Source organism: Orcinus orca, chromosome X (assembly GCF_937001465.1).
Source record: "Orcinus orca chromosome X, mOrcOrc1.1, whole genome shotgun sequence".
In the NCBI taxonomy this organism is placed as follows: Eukaryota; Metazoa; Chordata; class Mammalia; order Artiodactyla; family Delphinidae; genus Orcinus; species Orcinus orca.
In genome coordinates, this window is record NC_064580.1 from 113,284,978 (window position 1) to 113,307,455 (window position 22,478).

The 22,478-nt window shown below is 45.4% G+C and overlaps 1 protein-coding gene across 26 annotated transcripts in view; it reads left to right on the forward strand.

Moving 5' to 3' along the window:
• ARHGAP36 (Rho GTPase activating protein 36) overlaps positions 1 to 22,478 on the forward strand; it is a 155,241-nt gene that overhangs the window by 109,189 nt on the left and 23,574 nt on the right. For 5 of the 26 annotated variants that reach the window (XM_033416209.2, XM_033416208.2, XM_049704387.1 and 2 more), the window contains one exon: positions 21,139 to 21,220. The exons of 15 other annotated variants lie outside the window; for them this stretch is intronic. The gene's annotated coding sequence lies outside the window, so the exon portion shown is untranslated. Of the gene's footprint in view, positions 1 to 21,138; positions 21,221 to 21,425; positions 21,473 to 22,219; positions 22,239 to 22,478 lie in introns of those variants that run through there. 6 more of the 26 variants (XM_049704384.1, XM_033416211.2, XM_049704383.1 and 3 more) reach the window with 3 other exon arrangements.

A 22,478-nucleotide genomic window follows, 5' to 3' on the forward strand; every position in this document is an offset into this window, starting at 1 on the left:
AAGATATTTGAGAGATAGCTGACTGTATCTTGTTCATGTCTGTATCCCTAGCTGTAGCACAGAGCTTGGCGCAGAGAAAGCACTCATTGTAGAATGAATAAATAAATGAAGAGTGAGACAGGCGCCAAGGGATGTTTCCCATCATCAAGGTAGAGCTGCATATAGCATGCCCCATTCATTTAGGTTCTCTTTGTAATCAGTCGGCTACACTATCTCTGAGCTTCTAAACCAACTTAGTCTACCCACCCAAGCATTATGCCCCTTTTAAAAGGCAGTAGTCGCACCCCTCCATGTGCCCAGCACAATCCAGAGGGAGTGGTGCAGTCTGTGTGTCAGCCCGAGCCAGTTGAACACACCAGCAACCATCTGTGGTTTTCCCGGGAGGGCATCTTGAGCCTGCATGTTTCACGTCATCATGGGTCTACTAGTCAGTGTTGGAAACTGCACCAAGAAATATTGATACTGCACAAAATCAATAAGCTGGGGCCATGGCTAAATATTTATTGGGGCAGACAGTGATGCCATATTTGCTCAGAAAATTCAATCAAGTTTTGTCCAATTACTGCGGGTTTAGATTTGAACGAATTAGCTCTTAGTCATAAAATCCTAGAATGTCACAGCTGGAAGGACCCTTAGAACTCATCTGGCCCTGTGTAACCCTGAGATTTTCAAACTTTTCTTTTGCAAGAAACACTTTTTATCCAGTGAAATTTTATGGTGTTCCTCTCATTCAAGTGGGGGTGCAGGTATTAGATCCTGCTACTTGACCTCCTCCTCCCATCTGCTTCGAAATGCACAGAAAAGGAAAGTCCAATGAAGTTAAAAAGGATCATGGAATACCAGGGGGAAAAAGTCCTAGTCTTGGAGTGAGAGTCAAGACAGACTCCAAATCTGTCTTAGCCATAGGACCTGATATTCCACTATTTAAACTCATGCCTGAAGGGGCCTTTTGGATATGGTTATTTAAACTGGTTAGGGACATCTGTTCCCTGGGAAGGATGACACAGTAACTAACAGATTCATTAGCAGGAGTGAGTTTATTTAAATAAAACACACTGCTACCAATAGTCACAATGCCCAGAGGAAAATCCTGAGGGCAGGAGACACAAGGGGGTAAATGTCTTTTATCAGGTACTTGAGGAAGGCAAAGAGAGGAGAGGAAGAGAAGAGCTAAGGCGGCACCTCCTTCTCCCACCCTGCCTGCTGTCTGCTTCCACACCTGTCTGGTTGCATGTTGATCTTTTTTCTGTGCCTCTGTGTCATCTTTCACAGCAGTGTATCTAGTTCCTTGTCAGTTTCTGCCGGTGCCCATCCTTGTGTTCAGGTTGACTCTGCTGATACCTGTCTGCTTGGGTCCGTCCATGCCTATGTCTCAAGTCTTTCAGCACCTGTGCACCTGTTTGCCTCAGAATGTCTCTGTGTCTGCCTAGTTTTGCACACGTGTGTGTGTTTGTGTATGCATGTGCTCTTCTGGGTGTTCAGCACTCCGTATCTGTGACTTTTATTTCAGTAGTTTAATTGTCTCTACCTTTCTGTTTCTGCTTTCAATGCTTTACCCCTCAAGAATGACTAATGGTAGAAGTGGAAGGGAGCTTTCTGAGCTAGGAGGGAAACCTGGTGACTCTGACCGTTCTTAAGACCAGCCCCGAGGCATTACATTGAAATCATGTGTGCCACAGAGCAAAAGGGAAAAGATGCAAATAGGAAAAACAAAAACAGAAAACATTTCTGGTGCCTCTTAAGACCTCAATCTCTTCTTCCATGTTTCTCTACTTCCTTCATCTGTTTTACCCCCACCCATCCTTCCTCTCCCATCCCTTTTTCTTTCACTGTCTCTTTATCTCTTTTTGTTTTATTTTTCTATTTCTCTATATCCCTTTCTTATTTTTTTCTATTGTATTTCTCCCCCTTTCTCCTGTTTCTGCTTATTTTCTTACTATATTTCGCTTTCTTCATATATTTTCCGTAGAAAACACTTTTCTTTCATTCTCTGTTTATCTTTTTTCTCTTTGGGGGGGCTGCTTTCTTGCTGTTTTTCTTTCTTTCTCCCTTTCCTCTTAGCTCTTCTTTCTGAATTTCTTTTTATTCTATTCCTCTTATTTCCTGTGTTTCTTTTCTGTTTTTTATTTTTCTTCATTTTCTCTTCCTCTCCCTCTTTTTATCCCTCTTTCTTCATTTCTTTCTGTTTTTCTTTCTGTTGCCCATTCTTCTCTCTGCCAATAGGTTCCTATGTACGAATCTGTCCGTCTCTTTCGTGCTTTGTCTTCCCCAAACATGCTTTAAACATCAGGAGAGAGAATAAGTTATCTTTTTCTGCTCTGGGCTGGACTGTGGGTGGGTGGGGTTCATTACGTCTTCTCACTCACCGGTGGGTGGGGTCATTGCTGCTCCCTGGAACCTAACCCTGTTCCCCGCCCCCAGGACCCGTCTGCAGAGTCACACTGCACTCCTGCTGCTGCTTGCATTCCCTGCACGTCCCATGCAGAGCGATGAGCCCCCAGGTGTGATGGGAGAATTCATCAGCTGCCCGACAGGGCTAACGATTTACTCCTGAGAAATAATCCATATCCGGATAATGGATCACCCTGACTCCCTAACACCATTTGTCTTGGCACTTAAATGGCACCAGAATCCAGGGGCAGAGCCAGGACTCTATCCCAGGTTCATTGGTAGATGAATAGGCTGGAATAATAATGTTAAGGATTATGATAAGGAACGCTTTGCATTTGCATGGTGCTTTTAAACTCTATAAATTTGGAGGTGATTAACCTTCCTTGGCTCATCACTTTTGAATCTGACACACTGTGGACCCTGCTTGTGAATTCAGAAGCAGGGGCTTTTAAGTGACTCACCCAGAGTCATCTAGCTTGTTACTGGCAGAAATGGGAAGAAAACTCTATTTTTCTGACTTCCTGAGATTCTTTCCTCTGAATGCTACATGGCCTTCCTATCTCTGGATCTCATCTATCTGGGAAATGGAAGCCTATACTGAGAGACAGAATACTGTTAGACCTGGGTTTGAATCCTGGCTCTGCATTAGCTAGCTGTGTGACCTTGGGCCAGCTGCTTACTTACTCAGAACCTCAGTGTTCTCTTCTATAAAATGGGGATCCTAATAAACCTTCCGTATAGTACTGTTATGAAGATGAAGAGAGATTATGCATGTAAAGTGCTTAATCTAGTCCTGGCTCATAGTAAAAGCTCCCTGAGTGGTAGCTATGATTGTTACTACTGCCTCTCTTTTTTGCAGGATGCCAAGTGAACTCATACAAATGCATGAGAAACTTGGTCTGGGGGAGGGGAAGAGATAATTGATGAGCCAGCTTCCACAGAGGTGTCCCTGAGGCCACTGATGGGGGAAGGGACCTGGAAGGATGAATTCTGATGGCGGGAGGAGCTAAGGATTCTACTTAGGCTGGAAGGACTGGCTGGTTCTGAGAACAGGCAAAGAGAAGGAAGGAAGTTGGGGATTGGCCCTAAACATGTCTCAGCAGCGTGTTGCTCACCAGGATCAATTGCTGGCCTTCAATTCCAGCCGGCTAATGTTCCCCTTCTCAGGGTCTCAGCTGTCAGTTTCCTGGGGAGATTCCCTTCCTCAAAAGCTAGACAGAGGACTTTTTTCTTTGGAGAATACTGAAGCCATAAAGGTATTGTGGAAGGCCAGTACAAACTAAAACTAATGAAATCTTGTGTAGGACCATTTTGCATAAATGGAAGTTCATTGTACAAATGTAAAAATGATTATTAATACTCCCAATAATAACAGTAACAATCAATCTTCAGAGCTTGTTCTGTGGAGTGTGGCTGCTAGAGGTTGACACATCATCTCAGATGGCGAGAAACATCCCTAGGGTCCACCTGCATGCAAAATCAGCCCGCATTCCTCTCCTCCTTTCCTGAGACCTCATCCTCCCAGAGTCACACACATAATTCAGCCTTCAGTGAAATGATTCTGACGCTATTGAGACTCCCTGGAGAATGGATGCCATGCGGAGGCGAGTGTGGGCTCCTGACTTCAAGCTGCAGGACGGCGAGGAATTGATACATCTCCTAAGCACCAAGGGCTCAACTCCTTTGGAGATGAGAAGGACTTTGTCAAAGCCTGATGGTTTATTAATAATTCTCTCAACCGAAGAGAGCTCCGTGCTTATCAATTGACAAGTATTTAGTGAGAACCCTCTGTGGGGGATCTAAAGAGGTTTGACAGAGCTGACAATGTGGTCGAGGAGACAGACCACAGACATATAGAGATTATTGACAATACAAGGCAGTCCCTTCAACAAAGGGATGCAAGCAGCTGAAGCAAAGTGGAAAAATATAAGATAGTTAGGAGACTTGACGTCACTTAATCTCTCTGAGCCTTGGTTTCCCTGTCCTCTTGGAAAGGTAGCCTAGTGGTATTGAGAAAACATTAATTTTGGAGTCAGACCAACCTGACTTAAATTTTCAATTACCTCAAAAACTAACTAGGGGTCCTTGAACAAGTTACTTAACTCCTATGGGGTGCAATTACCTTGTGTATAAATTGGGGTATAATAGTAGCCCATACCACATAGGGTGATGGTGAGGATTAAATGAAAGCACACATGTAAAGCACTGAACATAATGCCTGGCACCCGGTAGGCACTCAATAATCAATTCCTATTATGATAATATGCAGGGGGAAAGGCAGGGAATGTTTGGAAATACAAGGGTTTTATTTTCCTCTTCAGCTCTTTATATGCCTGACATTACATTTCAGAGGAATGCAAACTCAAAAAGAAAACTTATATGTAAACAATAATTATAATACTCTGTGATACCTTTTATATGCCTCCCCGGTATTGCTCACTAAATTTGGTATGATCAAATTTACAGAACAATGAAATAGCAGAGGAGGTAAATTATGTATTCCTTGTGGTCTTGAGTGCCTCTCTGAGTTTCAGTTTTCCCATCTGTAAAATGTGGCTAAGAACACCTACTTCACAGGGCTGTTGTAAAGATTAAATTAAAATGTGTATAAAGCACTTGGCACAGAATAGACAGAACACAAATGTTGGCTCCATTCCCCTTCTCTCTTTTATAAAAATGAGAATAATAAAGAATCAACCTCCCTGGGTTATTATAAGGGTGAAGTCAGGTAAATATGCAGGAAATGTTTGTAAACTGTAAGACCCTAATAACAGGCTTTACGGAACATTTGTTATATACGAGACCTGTGCAATTAACAAATGTTAATCAATTAGGTAAACACTAATTAAGTGTCTCATATACACAGGACACTGTTTTAGGTGCTGTGGGTGATACAGAGATATCAGAGGAATTAAGGTGGGTGAGCCCCTCCACACAAGAACAGAGCAGTAAGGACATGAACTTGAGAGATGCTCCCATTTAGGGTACCAGAGGAGAATGCAGAGCCAGAAGGAGAAATCATTGATAAGAACACTAGTATAGCACAGTATCCTCAGAGCCAAGGGAAGGGAGAGTTTCAATAAATAAGGAGGGATTCACAATGTAGCATTCCACAGAGAAGGCAAATAAAATTATGACACAGATGTGTCTCCTTGGATTAGGACTCCAAAAAGACATTGGTGGCTGCAGTGATAGGGGTCTCAGTAGAGTGTGTGTGTGTGTGTGTGTGTGTGGAGATGGGGCAGGCACCACCTTGCTGTGGACCAAGGAATGAGCATATGGTGAGAAGTGAGGAGAACAAGTCTACACTGCTCTTTGAAGGTGTTAAGGAATAAGGCTGAGAAAAGGAAGATTGGATGATAGCTGAAAGGGGACTCAGGGTCAGAGAAGGGTTGTTTTCATATAGGAGAGTTTGAATGTCTTTGTGGGCTGTGGGGAGGAAGTCCATAGGGAAAGAGGAGATGAATAAGAAGGTTATTATGAGAGAGGGCTATTGAGCAGGCAGAAGTCTGAGACATGAGATCTGGCAGGTACAGCTAACGGAAGAGGGACTTTTTAAAAAAGTATAGTTGATTTACAACATTGTGTTAGTTTCAAGTATACAGCAAAGTGATTCAGTTTTATTTATATATGTTCTTTTTTCAATTCTTTCCCATTATAGTTTATTACTGAATATAGTTCCCTGTGCTTTATTTTATATATGGTAGTGTGCATCTGTTAATCCCATACTCCCAACTTATCCCTCCCCCCTTCCCCTTTGATAACCATAAATTAGCCTGGGTATGTATCTGGAAAAGATGAAAGCTCTAATTTGAAAAGATACCTGTACCCCAATGTTCACAGGAGCACTATTCACAAAACCAAGACATAGAAGCAACCTAAGTGTCCATCAACAGATGAATGGATAAAGAAGATGTGGCACATATATACAATGGAATATTACTCAGCCATAAAAAATGAATGAAATAATGCCATTTGCAGCAACATGGATGGACCTAGAGATTGTCATACTGAGTGAAGTAAGTCAGGCAGAGAAAGGCAAATATTAGGTGGTATCACTTATATGTGAAATCTAAAATATGATACAAATGAACTTATTTACAAAAGAGAAACAGACTCACAGACACAGAAAACAAACTTATGGTTACCTAAGAGGGACTTTCAATCAATAAGGAAAAAGGGATCATGGGGGAGCAAATGCTGCCAAGTTGTCAAGGGGACTGAGAACTGACAAGGGGCCACTGCATCTAGCCTTGGGAAGCTACGAGGGCCTTCAATAGTGGGCATGGAATGGGAAGAAGTAAAATAGTGAGTGGAGGCAGAGACCATCCATTTGAGAAGTTTTGCAGACCCAAGAGCAGGTAGAGAAAGGCTGACGGAAAGAATGTGTCTTATGGTGAAGGTTGGGATGTGTGTAGGCAGAGGGAAGGGGTCAGTGGAAAGGGAGCAGCTGAAGGGACAAGAGAGTGAGAGTCTCTGCTGGCTGAGGTGGCAGCAGCAGGAGGGGCTGAGCATCAGTGAGGAGGGCCCCCGAGAGGGCCCTTCCCACTTTTGAAGTGGGAGGGAAGAACAAAAAACCCAGAGAGGCCAAGGTTCTGCATTCAGTCCTTGAACCTGGCCTTGGACATTAATATCACCACTCCTGACCCCATACCTTTCAGGGCATCTCTCTATCATTGAGTAGATTTGAGGGACAGTCTCTGAGGATAGCAAGGTGTGTGTTGGTGGATATACTGGTAGCTCTCTCTCTAGGGAGGCAGAAGAGAGCCATAGCCCCAGAGCATGGCCCAGCCAGGAGAGCCAGCCATCTATGACCTATACCCATGCCACACAGTCTCTTCGTTCCCAATTTCCTCCCTGAAATCACCACCCCGGAGCCACTCTTGAAAACAAAGTCAAGGTCCACAGTCGCTCAGAGGCTCGAGTTTTCCTGTTATTCTCTAAGGCACTGGGGGACCAGAGCCTGTTGAATGCATCATATGGCTTTACTGCCACTTGATCTGGTCCCCGCTAGGACCCCTCCACTCCAGTGTGGCTGTTCTCTGGTCCTAGGCAGTTATAGCTCAGATAGCCCCTCTTTTCCTTGTCCCTTAACTTACAGTCTGACAAGTCTCCTGAGATTTGGAAGGTGGACTGGCAGGGCAGTTATAAGCCCTGGGTGCTTGAAAGTAGGAGAGGGTTCTTGGTCCCAGCAGGCAGGAGAGAGGGGCCTTGAGTATGTGGCAGACCCAAAACAGCTTGGAAGATAAGGTCAGCCTTTAGCATCTTTAGTTCTGAGGCCAGGTCTGGTGTTCACATATCAGCCCCTACAGTGCCTGGGATGTAGGAATGCAGGGGAGAAGGACAGACAACTCACTAGCTAGGGAAGACTGGGCTCTGGAGCTAGCCCTGAGTCCTTAAGACTTGAGTTGTCCCAGGATTGAGTTATAGCGGAGAAAGACTTACTTGCATTGACAAATGGCAATTAACAAAGGAGGTGATTAGAAGTGAGAGAAGCTACAGTCTCAAAAATGTCAGCGGTTAGTGTGCAAGAGAATTTCTTCATTGAATTTTCCTCTGCCTTTTCTTCCCTCCCCTTTTGCTCTTCTTCCTTCTCCTGTGCTCTCCTCCTGCTTCCTCCATCCACCCCCACCCGCAGCTACTGATGTGATTTCTCATGATCTACAGTCAAATGCCATTAATCCCGACAGGCTCACGAGGGTCTAGCTAAGCTGTCTGATGAACCAATCCTGTGAGCAGACAGACCAGGGGAAGTGGCAGGCAGACCACCCCCCACCCCGCCCCCTCAGGGTAATGGAAGCTAAACCAATGAACTAGAGTGGCTGCCCCGAGAATAATCAATAAATCACTCGGGGTCCGAGAGAGGTGGAAAACTCCCCAGCAAACAGTGCTCAGGACATATTCCATGGCCTCCTCTTCCGTGAATGTTCATGGCGCACCAGCCGCACAGGCCTGGCCTAACTCTGCTTTCAAGGTGCTGCTCCCAGATTCCGCCTGGCCCATCTTGGTTTCAGAGGGAGGTCATTCATTCCAATGGGATGTGGGCTCTGCTCCCAGTGGCAGGGACTGTTGTTGACTGAAAATCCCCCAAGTGCCATGCTGGTCTGAAGAGAGCAAGCCCTGGGATGGGCAGATGATCTTTCAAGAGCCCACGAATCCAAGGTGAGATGACAGTGTGATGTAATGGACCGAGCCCTCGACTAGGAGGCTGGACACTTGGCTTCTAGTTCCATTTCAGCCACTAACTTGCTCGGCGATGTTAGGTAAGTCACTTTCCCTCCCTGGATCTCAGTGTCCTCCCTGGGATGTGAGGAGGTTGGACCGGATTATCTTTAATGACATTTCCAACCCTGATAAGTGAACCCTGCAATTTAAAAAACAAGCAAGCTATTTTTGGAAAAATTCCAGCTCTGATTAGATTGTGGGGGGACTCTTTCTCTAGGGCTTCCATTTAGCTGTAATTGCCACAAAATCCCTCACCTCAAACTCCCACTCAGTACACGCAGCCATTTTCCCACCACTCAAGTTCCATCTAAGACATCAAAACCAGTCATGGGTCCAGCCTGTCCCTCCTGCTGAGCTAGTTCTGTGCTTGGGGCTGAACTAGACTGTGTGGCATTCTGAAGGAGTCCCTGTGGGAGGGGATGTGCCACTGACCCCCAGATTTTAGCATAGGCAGGTGGAGTGGCTAACTAGGTTGGAGAGATTTCCCCCAAGTTTATACTTTCAAACTTTTTAACGTACAGTAAAATTGAAAGAATGACACAAATATTTGTACATACCCTCATTAATAATTTGCCGTATTTGCACACTCTCCCTTCTCTCTTTCCTTCCCCACCCCCTCTCCTATATTGTAGACGTGATGGCACTTCACTTGCAGATATTTCAGCATATATCTCCTAAGAATAAGAATGTCCTTTGCCGGGAGGCATTTAAAGGACCCTACGATGCTCACCTAGGGGAAAGGCTCCAGTCTCTAGAGTCCAAAGGAGATCAAAAAGTATATGAGGTCTAAAGACCAGATTTAAATCTGCATATGGGTAGTGTGAGAAGGAGCTAAGCACAACAGAAGGAGGCACGAACAGTGGTCCAAGTGCAGAATGACCTTGGGCAAGTCACTTCCCTTTCTTTAGCTTCACTTTCTTCATCTATAAAATGGGGATTGTGCTAATCTCTCTCCTGCCAATCTCCCAAGCTGTATGAGGCTCAGATGTGAAAACAGCTATGAGAGCACATGGGGACCTGCCACACTTAAACATTTAAGGGCAAGTGATTTACAGAGATGACCTTCAGAGCTAGTAACGAGCAGGAGCAATAACTTCCCTGGCCCCAGTCCTGGATGCCTCTGGTAACACATGAAGTCGATAGTCCCCCAGCTCAACCCCCAAACTCTTGTTACTGAAAGCCACAAAATTTTCATTTATAATGGAAATTTCAGTGGCTCACATCTTTTGCAGTTTTTCAAAGGCATAAACACTCACCCCAGTTCTTTCTAGTTCTTTTTTCAGATAACTCCATTTTCTCTTACTGATTACGGCACAAAACTAAAAGATTACCTCTCTACTTTTTCTTCTTCCTGACATTTTCTTCTGTGCTCCCCCTTATTTCCTACTATTCTGCCCCACCCTGTCGAGACTTCTAAGACGTAAAGAATTCTATCATCCTAACTACCTTAGCTCAAAGAGCAAAATGCTTTACAAAATTAAGTGAGCATTGGGGATTTTTAACTTGATTTTATCTTTTCATTCAACCAGAGGGATATATGTGTAGGAGATGCACTTGTCAACTAAAAGCAATTTCTCTGCCTCCTTGGGGACCAAAGCGTAATTGTAGCTCTGTCTTCCTGGTGTCAGGATGAAACTTGCATTTTCCTGAGTGGTGTCAGCACGCTGACAGACAGCTCCTGGGATCTATTGAGGGGTACTGGAAAAGAACGGGCAGGGGGGTGAGAGATCTCGAGGCTGGTCTTGGCTCACCTCTCCTCCCCTGGGTGACTTTGGGCTAGTCACTTACTGTCTTTTGCCTCAGCTTTTCTAACTTAAAAAATGGGAATAATTTTCTCCCATTTCTACCTCACAAAGATGGTGCCAGGACCTTGTCAGGCTTTGGTGATACGAAAATGCTTGGAAGTAATAGAGCTGTGGGGAAAAAAATAAAGTGCTGCAGAAGCAGTGTATCCTAGGAAAGCTAAGTAGCTGCAAAGGAACTTCAAGTTTTCTTGGTACAACTCCACTTGAGAAATGAGGAAACCAAGGTCTTTCTGAGGTTCAGAGAGGTCCCAAATGGTCCCCCATGATTTTGCTATACGTTCACCATGAGCCTAGACAAATCCTCCCCAAACAGAAAAGCAGAGAGGCAAAGTCTTGGGGTTCTAAGGCTTATAGCCCCCTTTAGAGAACATATATGACCCTATACACACCATGTGGACCTTCTGATAGGACTCCTCAAAAGGGGGTGTTGGGAGGCAAGCTTGCTAATCTCCCAATTCCTTCCATGGGCCTGGGGGTAGTTACCTTTGTTATGTCACCCCTGAAATTGCAGAGACCTTCATAGCAACCTGCTGAGGAAGTTGGGCAGGCGGACAGGGACGCTCATTTCATAGAGGAGGAGTCAGGGGTTCAGGTTGGGAAGCAGACATACTTGCATCCATTCAGTCAACATGCCCAGCCTCACTCCTAATATTTTAGCTTTAAATGCCATACTCTTTCCACGGTGCTTCCACTGCCTCTTGCCTCATGTAAGGACCCCAAGCAGGGAATCCAAGTGAGATAACCTGACTGAAAAATGCTACAAAGACATACACAAGGATTCTTAGAAAATACAAATGAATGACCTTTATGGTGTATGCTCATTTTGAATGCCACTAGACCCTATCAGGAGTCAAGTTTTGAGGTTTGCTCAATTTCTCATGCTACATATTTACCCATACACCCAAAGGAAGTAGAGTGGGGTTAAAGGGATCAAGTTCTCCATAGGGCTGCCCCAGTGTTCCTTGTAGCTGGAGTGCAATGGGAAGAGACAGTGGTGGAGGGTTTTCAGGGAAAGACTTCTTTCCTCTATACTAGAGTTTCTCTAACTTTATTGGGTATAAGAGCCCCCATGGGGAGCTTGTTAAAAATGCTGTTTTCTGGCCCCCATGCCCAGAGATTCTTGTTCAGTGAATCTGGAGTGGGAGCAGGGGATTTGCATCATTGCAGCACATCCCAAGTGATTCTGATGCAGCTGGTCCAACCATACTTTGGAAAATCCTGGTCCATGACAAAGTTTACAGGCCTTTGATGCTTGGAATCCCATTTAAATAGCAACTGTCTGCCTGGGTGCCAACTACTTTTGAGCTTCAGGAAAAAAGGTAGAAGGTTTGAAACCTTTCTTCTCAAAGCCAGCAAGCCCCCAGCTTGACTTTATCATCGTGCCTTCTTCTTAGCTAGAATATGTTTTCTTCCTGCTAAAGACTTCATGGCAAACAATGACCTAAGTTAGGAGCAGTGTGCTTGGCTTTTAACTGGAATTGCAATGAGACACCCTTAAGAGGCAGCAAGCTGTCAAGCTCTAGGGTGAGGGCATATATACCCAGTGTGCCCCTTGTACACCTTGGTGTGAGGGGTTGCAGGTCCAGGCTAGCAGGTTCTTGGTTGCTCAGTTGGGGTGCTAAGGACCTCTGAATTCTTGGAAAGGAGATACCATAACGGGTTATGTGGCCCTGCACAGGACAGGAGTTCTGCATTTTACTCACAGACCAACTTTTAGCTTTTTCTGGGTCACCAAAGCGAGGCCCAGTGTCCTGTACCAAGAGAACAATCCCAGCATAAAGGCCCCAGTCTTTCCCTTACCTAACCTCATCCTTTATTCTGTGGACAAGGTTATAGTTTTTCTCCTATCAGTAGCATTTTCTAACTCCAGAAAAAGACATATAGAAAAGTTGGAAAATACTAAAATATGAAAATAATAAAACAGTTTAAAATTGCCCATAATTGCATTGCTTAAACAATCACTACTAAGATTCTGGTGTCTTTCATGTTAACACTTTTGTTCTATGTATAAGTTTATTATTTATTTGAACTGTTTATATAATAGTGTGCACACATTTTGCATTTTGATTATTTTTCACTTAAAATGATCATAAATGTTTTTTTCAGATTATCATATAGGCTTCCAATTTATACATTTAAAAATAATTCATTGAGTGAATCAACGTTATATACATAGCTCAATATCTTGCACACAGAGGACATTTCATAAATATTTGTTGAATGGATGGATTGATGGATAAATGCATTCCCCTATTATGTGACATTAGTTAAGGGTAAATATTTTCAAAGGAAACAACACTAAGTAATTAAGTGGCAGAGGAGGTAGGTCAAAGAAAAAGGAGTTGGGGAGAACTGCTAACTTGACTGCTAAATAAAATTTTTTGAGAATTCTGAACTCTATATTTCCCTTTTTCTTTTTTCGAAACGAGTAGGCTTTGGTTTGCCAGGTGCTTGTTCACAACTGTTAATATCCCCATTTTACAGATAAGGAAAACTAAGCCTCAGAGAGTTTAAATAATCTTCCTAAGATTACATAGCTAGTATGTAGCACAGTTGGGCTTCCAATCTAGGTCTGTGAGCATCCTTAGCTTTGTTCCTTTACTACATCACACCTCCTGCAGAAAAAAAAGTGACCAAGAGGGATAGTGGTCATGAGTTTGTACTTTAGGTAGAGCTATTTTGGAAGCAGAGAAACTTCAGTTACTGAGGGCCATTGGATTGGACTGGGCAGGCAGCCTTTATGCCATGAGGGAGCCCCCCGAAAAAATCTCATTCAGCTGGAAAAAAAAGAAACCCATTGAGACCATTACAAAAGCTGGTGGTGTATACGCTCATGGGAAGAGGTAAGGCCGAGATTTCAATATCCAGAGCCAGAAACTGGACATTTCTAGATGTCAGACTTGTTTGGCTTGAATGACTGGGTATTTGTACAGCAGAAATTGGTAAAAGAGTAGGTCTGGTGAATGTTTGTTGACTCTGATTGCTTTTAGAAAACAGAGAAAATTGGAAATGATTTAGAAATTGGTGTAAAGGCAGAGAAGTACCATGTTTCCCAGAAAGGAAGGAAAATGAATGGAAGCCCTTTAAACTCTAACTACAGCTCTGCTTTGCTAAGAATTGTATGGTGAAGTACGGGCGATTTTTTCATTTTACGCACCCCTTTTGCTGCATTAATGCTAATATCAGTGGTTAGCAAAGCAAATGTAATAACTGCTCTCCTCAAAGGACTTGTGATTGCAGCTTCCACTCCTCAAGCCTGCAATCGAGCTGTTGGAAGAGGATTTTGCATATTACTCTCTACCTCCTCACTAGCGTTTTGACCGACAGAGTCCCATTTTCCCAGCGGAGAAAAACAAGGCACAGAGTCATGTTTGTACAACTGCCAATGGAGAACTGGGGGAGAAATTAATTTGGGGCCCTGAACTTGAATAGAAAAGGAAATTTCGATTAGAAGCCCTTCTTGCTCAATATGGTCCATCTCTGGTGGCTGCTTCTACTGCAGGATTTGGAGGTAGGACTTGTTTACTACCACCAGATCCCCCAAACACTGAACCTATAATGGTATGTGCCTCCAACACAGTACCACCCCCCACATTGAAATATCAAATATCAAATTCTTTCTAAAAATAAAGGTTGGTGCCCCTCCTATGCCAGTGCCCTGAGCAAAAGCATAGGCGGTGGAATCCGTAAGTCAGTGGCAACTGGGGTGCACCCCATATTTATACACATTTGACACCGTGTTCTTTTATCTCAGTTAGGGATCAACCCCCTCAAAACAAAAGTTCCCAGGCAGGACAGCATCTCCCTCTTCCCCAAAGGATCTGCAGGGCAGGAACATTAAAATTACTTTCAACTTTGGGGCCCCTTGGGGAGCAAAACTCTTTTCTCCTACTCACATTTTTGATCCTCGAGAACAGAGCTGTGACATAAGACATCACATCTGGAGCTACTCACAGCTGAGGTGATGCCTCCCCTAAGACAGGGGGTCCCCAAGGGCTGAGAAAGTGCCTCCCCTTCCGGTTCAGAGCTCCTAAGGCAGACACCACTTCCCGCCTAGATTGGGCCTCCTGAAGGCTGAGATGATGTGTCCGCTAAACGTGGGGGTTTCAGGGCTGGAATACAATCTCACCCTCAGATCTGAGGCTCCCAGGGGCAGGTGCACTATCTCGCCCTCAAATACCAGCTTCTAGGGGACAGGCTTGCTTTTACGTGCCAGAGTAGGGCTCCTGGGGGCAGGGGCCTCCCTTCCCTCTCAGATTCGGGGCTCACCAGGGCAGAGATGGCGTCTCCCCTCAGACTCTGGGCTCCCCGGGGATAGGGGCACGGTCCCGCCCTCAGAGTCAGGGCTTCCCGGGGCAGGAGCTGTATCTCGGCCTCCCTTCGCGTGGGGGAAAGGGGCTGCAGGACCAGCGGCCTCTTCTCCGGCGGGAGGGGGGGGCTCCCCTGAGGCCCTGCCCCCTTCGTGACAAGCCCGAGGTGTCCGGTGACCGAAACACTCTTAGCTGGGTGCAGGGTGCGGCTCAGGGCGTGGTCACCGGGGGCTACTTAGGGTAGCTGGCGCGGGGGCCAGCGCGGAAGCCGGCTGCGAGGCTGCGGCGCCGAGCGCTGGCCATGGCGTGGATGCTGGACTGCCTTTTCGCCTCGACCTTCGAGCCCCGCCCCCGCCGTGGTGAGTGGGGCCCACCGAGTCCGGGGGCTGGGGTCCTTCGCTGAGGCTGCAGGCGGCTGCAGCCCCGGCCAGGCGCCCTGGGGCTTGGCTCGCCGTCCCTTCGCCTCCCTTCCCGCTGGCTTTTAGCTAACTGTTCCTGGCTTAAGGACTGCCCCGTCGAGGCCCCGCATAAATCACCGGCTTTGCCGGGAACAGCGAGCAATCGCGCTAATGGCTCGGCGGGATGCGGGTCGAGCGCGGGGGCGGAGTCGCTGGCTCAGCCGTCCTCGGGGACAGCTAGAGAGTCGGGGCCAGACGCGTAGGAGCACAGTCCTGAAACCCAAGGGCCCTAAAGGCCCAAGGATGAATGTCCCTGGCCGGGCAGCTAGGGCCCGCGAACCCTGAAGATGGAGGTGGGGGGATCCTTTTGCCTTGAAGCTTGTCCAATCTTGTCCCAATCTCAACTACCGAATATCGACATGGGTCCCTCAGAGTCATCGAATTCAACCCCTTTATTTAAGAGATGGTGACATTGAAGGCCAGAGATGGCAAAGGCCTGCCCAAGGTCATACAAGGAGTTGGCAGCAGATCTGACTCTGCTGAGGCCCTGCCAATTGCCCACTGCCCCAAAGCTCCCAATGGCAGAGGCCTGGGGTCTTTAGTCTGGGTCTTCCCTTGGGTACTTTGATATCAATGCTGTTTTCCCTATCCTTGCGGAGTTGAGGACATAGGTGTGTGAAGGATCACAGCACCACTGTGATACGTGGGTGGCATTTCACCCCCTTCTTGGAAGTGCTTCTATAAAGTACGTTTTGGAAACTGATTATTTATTTTTCCTCCTTAAAGTTTCAGGAGACTTATCTTTTCTGTTTGAGATTTCCCAGGACCCCCACCCACACTGTCCTTCACTCCCCCTTGGTAGGCCCCACCCCCTCGAGGCTGCCACCTGCCCCCACTGCCACCTGTTTTTCCATAGTCTCCACCTCCAAAATCTATATTGGTGAGACTGCGTCATTGGTCGCCAGCCATAGACCAAACCTGGGGTTGTCTCCTCTTTCCTCTGCCCCCTCACAGGCGGGGGAGAAGAGGCAGGGAGAGGAGGGGCCTCAGCAACTTAATTCTGCAGAAACCCATGTTTAGTCCTTGCCAGCCCCAGCACCCTGAGAACCATCCCAGGAGTCTGACCCACTACTAAGGGACTGCAGCACGCTTAGCAAATTCAAGAGCTGTCTCTGGCAGGCCGCAAGTTCTCTGAGAAAGCAAAAGATCTGCATACACACAGAGAGTTGTTTTGTTCTGTATATTTTTTCAAGTTTATGTGATCCCGGTGAATCGAAAAAAATTAAGGGTGTTTTCTAAGATGCCTTTTAAGGCCTTACAGCTCAAACACCCTACCCTTGTAAAGGGGATAGGGTGAACCATTCCATCCCTGCCTGGCCTGCAAGGCTGTCGTGTGACTCCAATGAGATCAAGGATATGAAGTCTCCTTTATGAATAACCCCACTGGGGAGGGGTCAGTATCACACAAGGAAGCCCATCCCCATCTAAAAACAGTCATTTCTATTAGAATTAGGAGGCTTTTCCCTAAACTGAACCCAAATCTCTGTTTTTCTGGCTCTGGCACTGACCTTCATGATCCTTCCAAGAGAACAGCGCCAGCCCTCTCCATTCCCCCACCCCCACTCACCCCTGTTTTTATCCAGGCCAAACCTCCCCAGTTCCTTCATCTGTTTAACATGTGATATGGCTACAAGGCTCCTACCCGCACCTAGCTGCTCTTCTTTGAGCATGCTCCAAGTTGTGAGTGCCCAATGACCTGGCCAAAAGAGGATTTCCAGCTGTGTCCCTGTAAATATAGTCCTGGATGGCTGACTTTCCCTCTTTTGGAAGCCCACGTTCACACTCATGGTACACAGACACATAGCCACAAATACACACATACATACACATTCCCACACCCGCACATGCCCACATACAAAGTCACCAACGCACAGACACATACTTCACATGCATCACGTACTTTTCACACACAATGCAACATAACCACATCACACATGCACGCACTACACACAAATCCTTTGTACATGCTGCGTAGTTCACACACAAATAGCTAATTTATATTGGAAGTACTTTCTTCACCTGAAACTACTCATTTTTTAAAAAGTAAACTCAAGTTCTTTTCAGAGTCTCCATTCTGTATTTTGTTGTTTGAATCCAAGTGCAAGACTTTACATTTACTACTGCATTTCCAGTCTGATGAGACCTGTCCCCCTACATATGCCAGTGGTACACCACTGCCTACCCCAGCTCTATTACTTGTACACAGCAGCTAATATATGTGAAGTAGTTCCCAGATGCTGGGCCCTAGTCTCAGCCCTTTACACGTATGATCTCACTTAAGTCACACAACATCACTTTGACATAAGTAATTAGTCTTTGGGTACAGTTTTTGACCAGGTAAGAACTCATTCACTGCAACCCTCCCCCCGCCCCACCAAGAAATGCTGTGCAATATGAAAGGTAACTTTGTGCATAACTATTGATATTCTGTAGGGCTACAATTGCCCTTGGTGCCTCACTTCAAATGCCTTCCAGAAATCCTCAGGAGTCAGAGGGAGGGAGTAGCTGGTCGATGATTGGGAAGAGTGGGGGAAGTATTCTAAATGTTCCTTCACCCACCCACCCACCTCTTGCTAAGGAGATTGTTGGTACATCAGAACAATCTTTTGAGGGTTGCAATGGGCAATCGACGACCATATGAAGACATTTTGGAGAGGCATCATTGAGATCTGGGAAGAAGGGGGACCCAGAAAGGTCTTCTTTCCTAGGGAGAGGGACAGCACGACTGACCCACTTGAAATTCTCTCCCCAGTTCACTCCTGGCATTGGATTTAGCCTCAGACAATTGGACTTCTGTAAAGCAGCCAAAACTCTAAAGCTGAAGGGACCCTAGGGCCCACTTTACATACAAATTTGATCTTTTCTTGGGGATGGGACCCAATCGATTCACTGAGGCCAGGCCTGGTTGAGCTCCACAGGATTATTTCCCAGAGCTGGGGCGAGTTTGCCAATGAGACACCCCACTTCCCTGGTCATGGCATCAGACGAGCACCCTCATCCACTAATGGCAGGACTTCCCAAAGTTCCTTTGAAAATCACTTGTTTCCACTTCAAAAGGCATCTCTCCATAGGAAAATAATGTGACACTCTATAGAGCTTAGGTTCCTAGGTTAGGCCACGCTTTACCCACCATAAGGATAGAATGCAGAATCTGTGTGATGAAAACTGGTAGAAAACAATACTCTTGCAAGTGTACCTCAGGCTCCAGCAGTAGAGCTGACATTCATCAAGCTTAAATATCAAATGACAGGAAGCATATTGGGCATTGATAGAGCAGGATACCAGGTCCCTGAGGGTGACGATGGCAACAGGAAAAGCAGTTTCATTCCCTTTCCCACACTTATCAGCCAAGACAACCTAAATGTCCAACTGTAGTGGAATGGTTAAATAAACTATATGACATATCCACTTGTTAGACTAGTCTACATCCATAAAAATGCTGTTCATGAAGAATATGTAGCGACATGGAAAATGGTATGATTTATGTGTCAAATATGCATTTTTAAAAGACTGGAAGAAAATTCAGCAACGAGGTAAACTAAGAGATCCTTTTAGGTTGGTGGAATAATAGTTATTTTCTTCTCTGTTTCCCAAAATCTCTATTAAGTTTGTTCTTAAATTACTCTTATAATTTAAAGAGGTGTTTAAAAGGCTAACTGAAGGCCTATAGTATACAAATAGACCATGCAATAATTACAATGATCTAAAATCCCACTATACATAGTTTAATCTAAGGGATTTTTTTCTTCAAATTTTAGTTTAAGTGTAATGACTAAATCAGGTCAGCCAAATGTAATCCTCCCAGTGATCATGAAATGTCCTCTAACACTGGGTGGGAAAAGGTAGAACTGAATTGAAACTGCTTTTATAGTTTTGCAATAAGCAAGTTTCTTAGCCTCTTTTAAAATAATATAATAATATCTATATTTCCAGGTTATAAATTATAATCGTTATGATTTTAATAACTATTTACTAATAGTTATATTATTGTTATTGGAGATATCATTATATTAAGTGCCCTCTATGGTTCATGTATCAAAAGATGTGTTTTAGTCCTTCTTCAAATATTTACTGTGTACCAGTCATCTTACACAAATGATCTCATTTAACTTTCATAACAACTCTTTGAGGTAAGTATTATCATCTTCATTGAAAAGACAAAAACTCAGAGAGGTTCAGTAACTTGCTCACGGCCACACAGTAGCTGAGCAAGGATTACAACCCCTTTTGGTCTGATTTCAAAGCTTAAGTGAGATTAAAAGAAATAACACATACAAAGCTTCTAGCACTATGCTGATATAGAGCAGACATTTACTAGGTGGTCAGTACAATGTTGCTGACGTTCCCTTGCCCAGAGTTCAAATTCTGGTCTTTGATCTGCTTGACTACTTATAGATTCCTTTCTATGAAAAGGTGCACATTTCAATTGAAAGATGCAATGCAAACACCACCTGTGTCCTTATTGCTGGGGCTCTGCATCACTAGGAAACGATTTCTGTTTCCTTCTGGCAGTATCATTTGTTCTCACATGTATCAGCACAAGTAGGTAGATGGCATGTTTGATGAGCCTTGGCAGCCACTGTCACGTCTCAGATACACTTCTCGAGAAGCCACGCGGCTTCCTCGGGATAGGCACCTACTACCCAGCAACTGGTAGGTCCCTGCACTCAGGGATGCTTATTAAATGGCTGGGGCCTATCTTGAACCCCTGTTCCAACAATTCTCTGTATAGTTTGGCTGACCCTTAATTGTTACCCCTCCCACTTTCCTCCACTAAGCAGGGGCTGCGGGACCTCCTCAGAAGCCGACCGGGGTAGGAACTAGAGAAAATTTTAAATTCCTAAATCCTCAGAGGGACTCACTAATAGATTATCTTGCATGGTGGAGTCTAGGGTCAGTGAGGAGTAGCATGCAGGATGAATAAGAGAGGTGAAGGAGAGGGAGGAATTGAAGGCGTCCTCCAGAGACTGGGAGCACCTGAGGCCCGGCCTCTCAGAGCTTTTTCTGCCATGACTCTCAATACTTCTCTCCTCTGTAGCCTCTTTATCCCTCCCTGATATTATATATCCACCCTCTACCCTCAACTTCTTAACCTTCGCCCAAATGCAGCTCCAGCTTGTAGTGACTTATTTTTGTCTCTAGAGGGAGGCAGTAGCATCAGGGAGGAAAGGGCACAGATTGGGGTCTTCTCTTACTTTACCAAAGGGTAGATTTTATTTTCCTTTAACTGCGAACAGGTAAATAACAACTAATTGGAACAGTATTTTAGGTGCTGCAAAATATATCTCAGAGAAACATCATCGCTCCCCTCATCTACCCCCCAACCTTGGTGGCTGCTAGAAGAAGGGTGGCCTTGGGAGCCCCTCCTAATTTCTAGGTTAAAGGTAGAAAACAAAAACAAAAACAAGAAAACAAAACAGAAGTCGTGGGGGCAGTTTAGCCAAGGAATATTTACGCTGTCTTTCTCTTGGGTACTACGGCACACATTTAAGAGACAGGGTCTGGACTGGGTGTGAAGTGAGGGTTGGGGAGCTCAGTCCATAGTTGGGGTGGGAGGAAGTCTAGATGCTGAGCAGGTAGTTTGAAACTTTCCTGTATGGAGCATTACGTCTGAAACGTTGGTTTCATTAACACTGCCAGGAGAAACTGCAGAGTGAGAATTGGACTTAGGATCCAGTTCTTCCGGGCTGCATTAGGCTGATAAAAACATCACCCTAAAAGAAGAGGGGCTATTTCAAGAGTGTCAGACACAATAGTAATGAGGAAAATTGGCTTAGTCAGTCAGCTTCAGTACCTGAACACCCCGGTTGAGACACTCTGGGCTATATGGGCAGGGCGTGAGTAAAGCAAGAGAGGGAATTAGCCTTTTCTTGAACATTTATTAGACATGTTAGACATTTGGCTGACACTTTCCATATTTTACCTCCTTGTCATCTGAACATGTCTAAGGCAGGTGTTAACAGCTCCAATCTACAGATGAGAAAACTGAGGTTCTGAGAGATGAAGTAACCTTCCCAAGATCACATAGCAAGTAAGTGATGGAGCTGGGATACAAACTCAAAGCTGTCTGAAGGTCCTCATCTTTAAAGGGTTTTATCCACATTTTTCTTGTGAAAACCAAGGTCTCCCTCTTCAATAAAATTCACATTTTGGTTCCTTGCCTGTAATGGGGGTTATTAAAGCATCTTGGAGCTTTTTAGCTTCTTCGAAGTTGAAGTTTGTTCCCCATTTCACAGGTAAGAGTACTGGACTGGAGCGAACCAGACAGTCTTCATGAATTCAGGTGGGACTTACACAAAGGAATTTAGATAGGTGGTCCAGTGGTTGAGTGTATGTGTGTAGGGGTGGGAGGCAGAGGCCTCACAGGATCGACTGTGAGGAAGCGGAAGTGGAGCTGGTATATTCAGAGGAGAGTGAGGAGGTGTCAGACTGGCCCGCAAAGCAGCAGGAAAGCCAAGTGCCTGAGACCAGATGCTGGGAGACACCAAAGTTTGCATGAACTTCTGGTACAGATTTACCAAGGGGCTTCAGCTACTCTGTGCCCTGTGTGACTTACACTAGCCTCTCTAGCAACCCCCACCCTGCACTTAAAAAAAAAAAGACTTTCTGGCTATGTAGTAATTTAGGCAATGCTTTTCCTGCCCACCCAGGATGAGGTGCTGACCCAGGCCCAGCTGGGGGTGAAGCTTTACTGATGTTACAGCTGCTTCTCGTCTGCACGCCAGGCTCATTTGTGCCAGTTGAAAGGGCACAATAATAACAGTAGCAATTTAAATCGTGCTCCTCGCTTTCTGCTTTCCCCCCTGAAAAGTGGCGAAGTGACTCACCACTGTCGAATTGTCTCTCTCTATCCACTCCCTGACCTCTTTGCAGCAGTCTAGGCTGGTTCCCTGGGGGCTGAGCTGGAAGCCTGTTCTTCCAGCGGCCCTTTAGCTGTGACAGAGCCACCCCCCCATAAATGTGTTCCCCCAAAATGCGATGTATTGTTTTAATTTGAAATTCTCAGATGAGGCTGCTTGGAAGGCATTAGAGCAGCATGAACCCATTAGGTAAGCACAGTTCTCCCCTCCAAACATGAATAATACAAAATGGGACCCATTCAGGAATCTTTTGAGGGGGCTCTGCTTGTTTTTCTATATGCAGTTTCATATGGAGATGACGGGTCTGCTTGAAATGTACTACATACCAACTTCTGGTGGTAATGCCGTAAAAATAGGTCCAGGGGAGCTGTGAAATCATTCCCTTACTCCATCCTGACCCCTCACCCCCATCCCCATCCACACCCAATT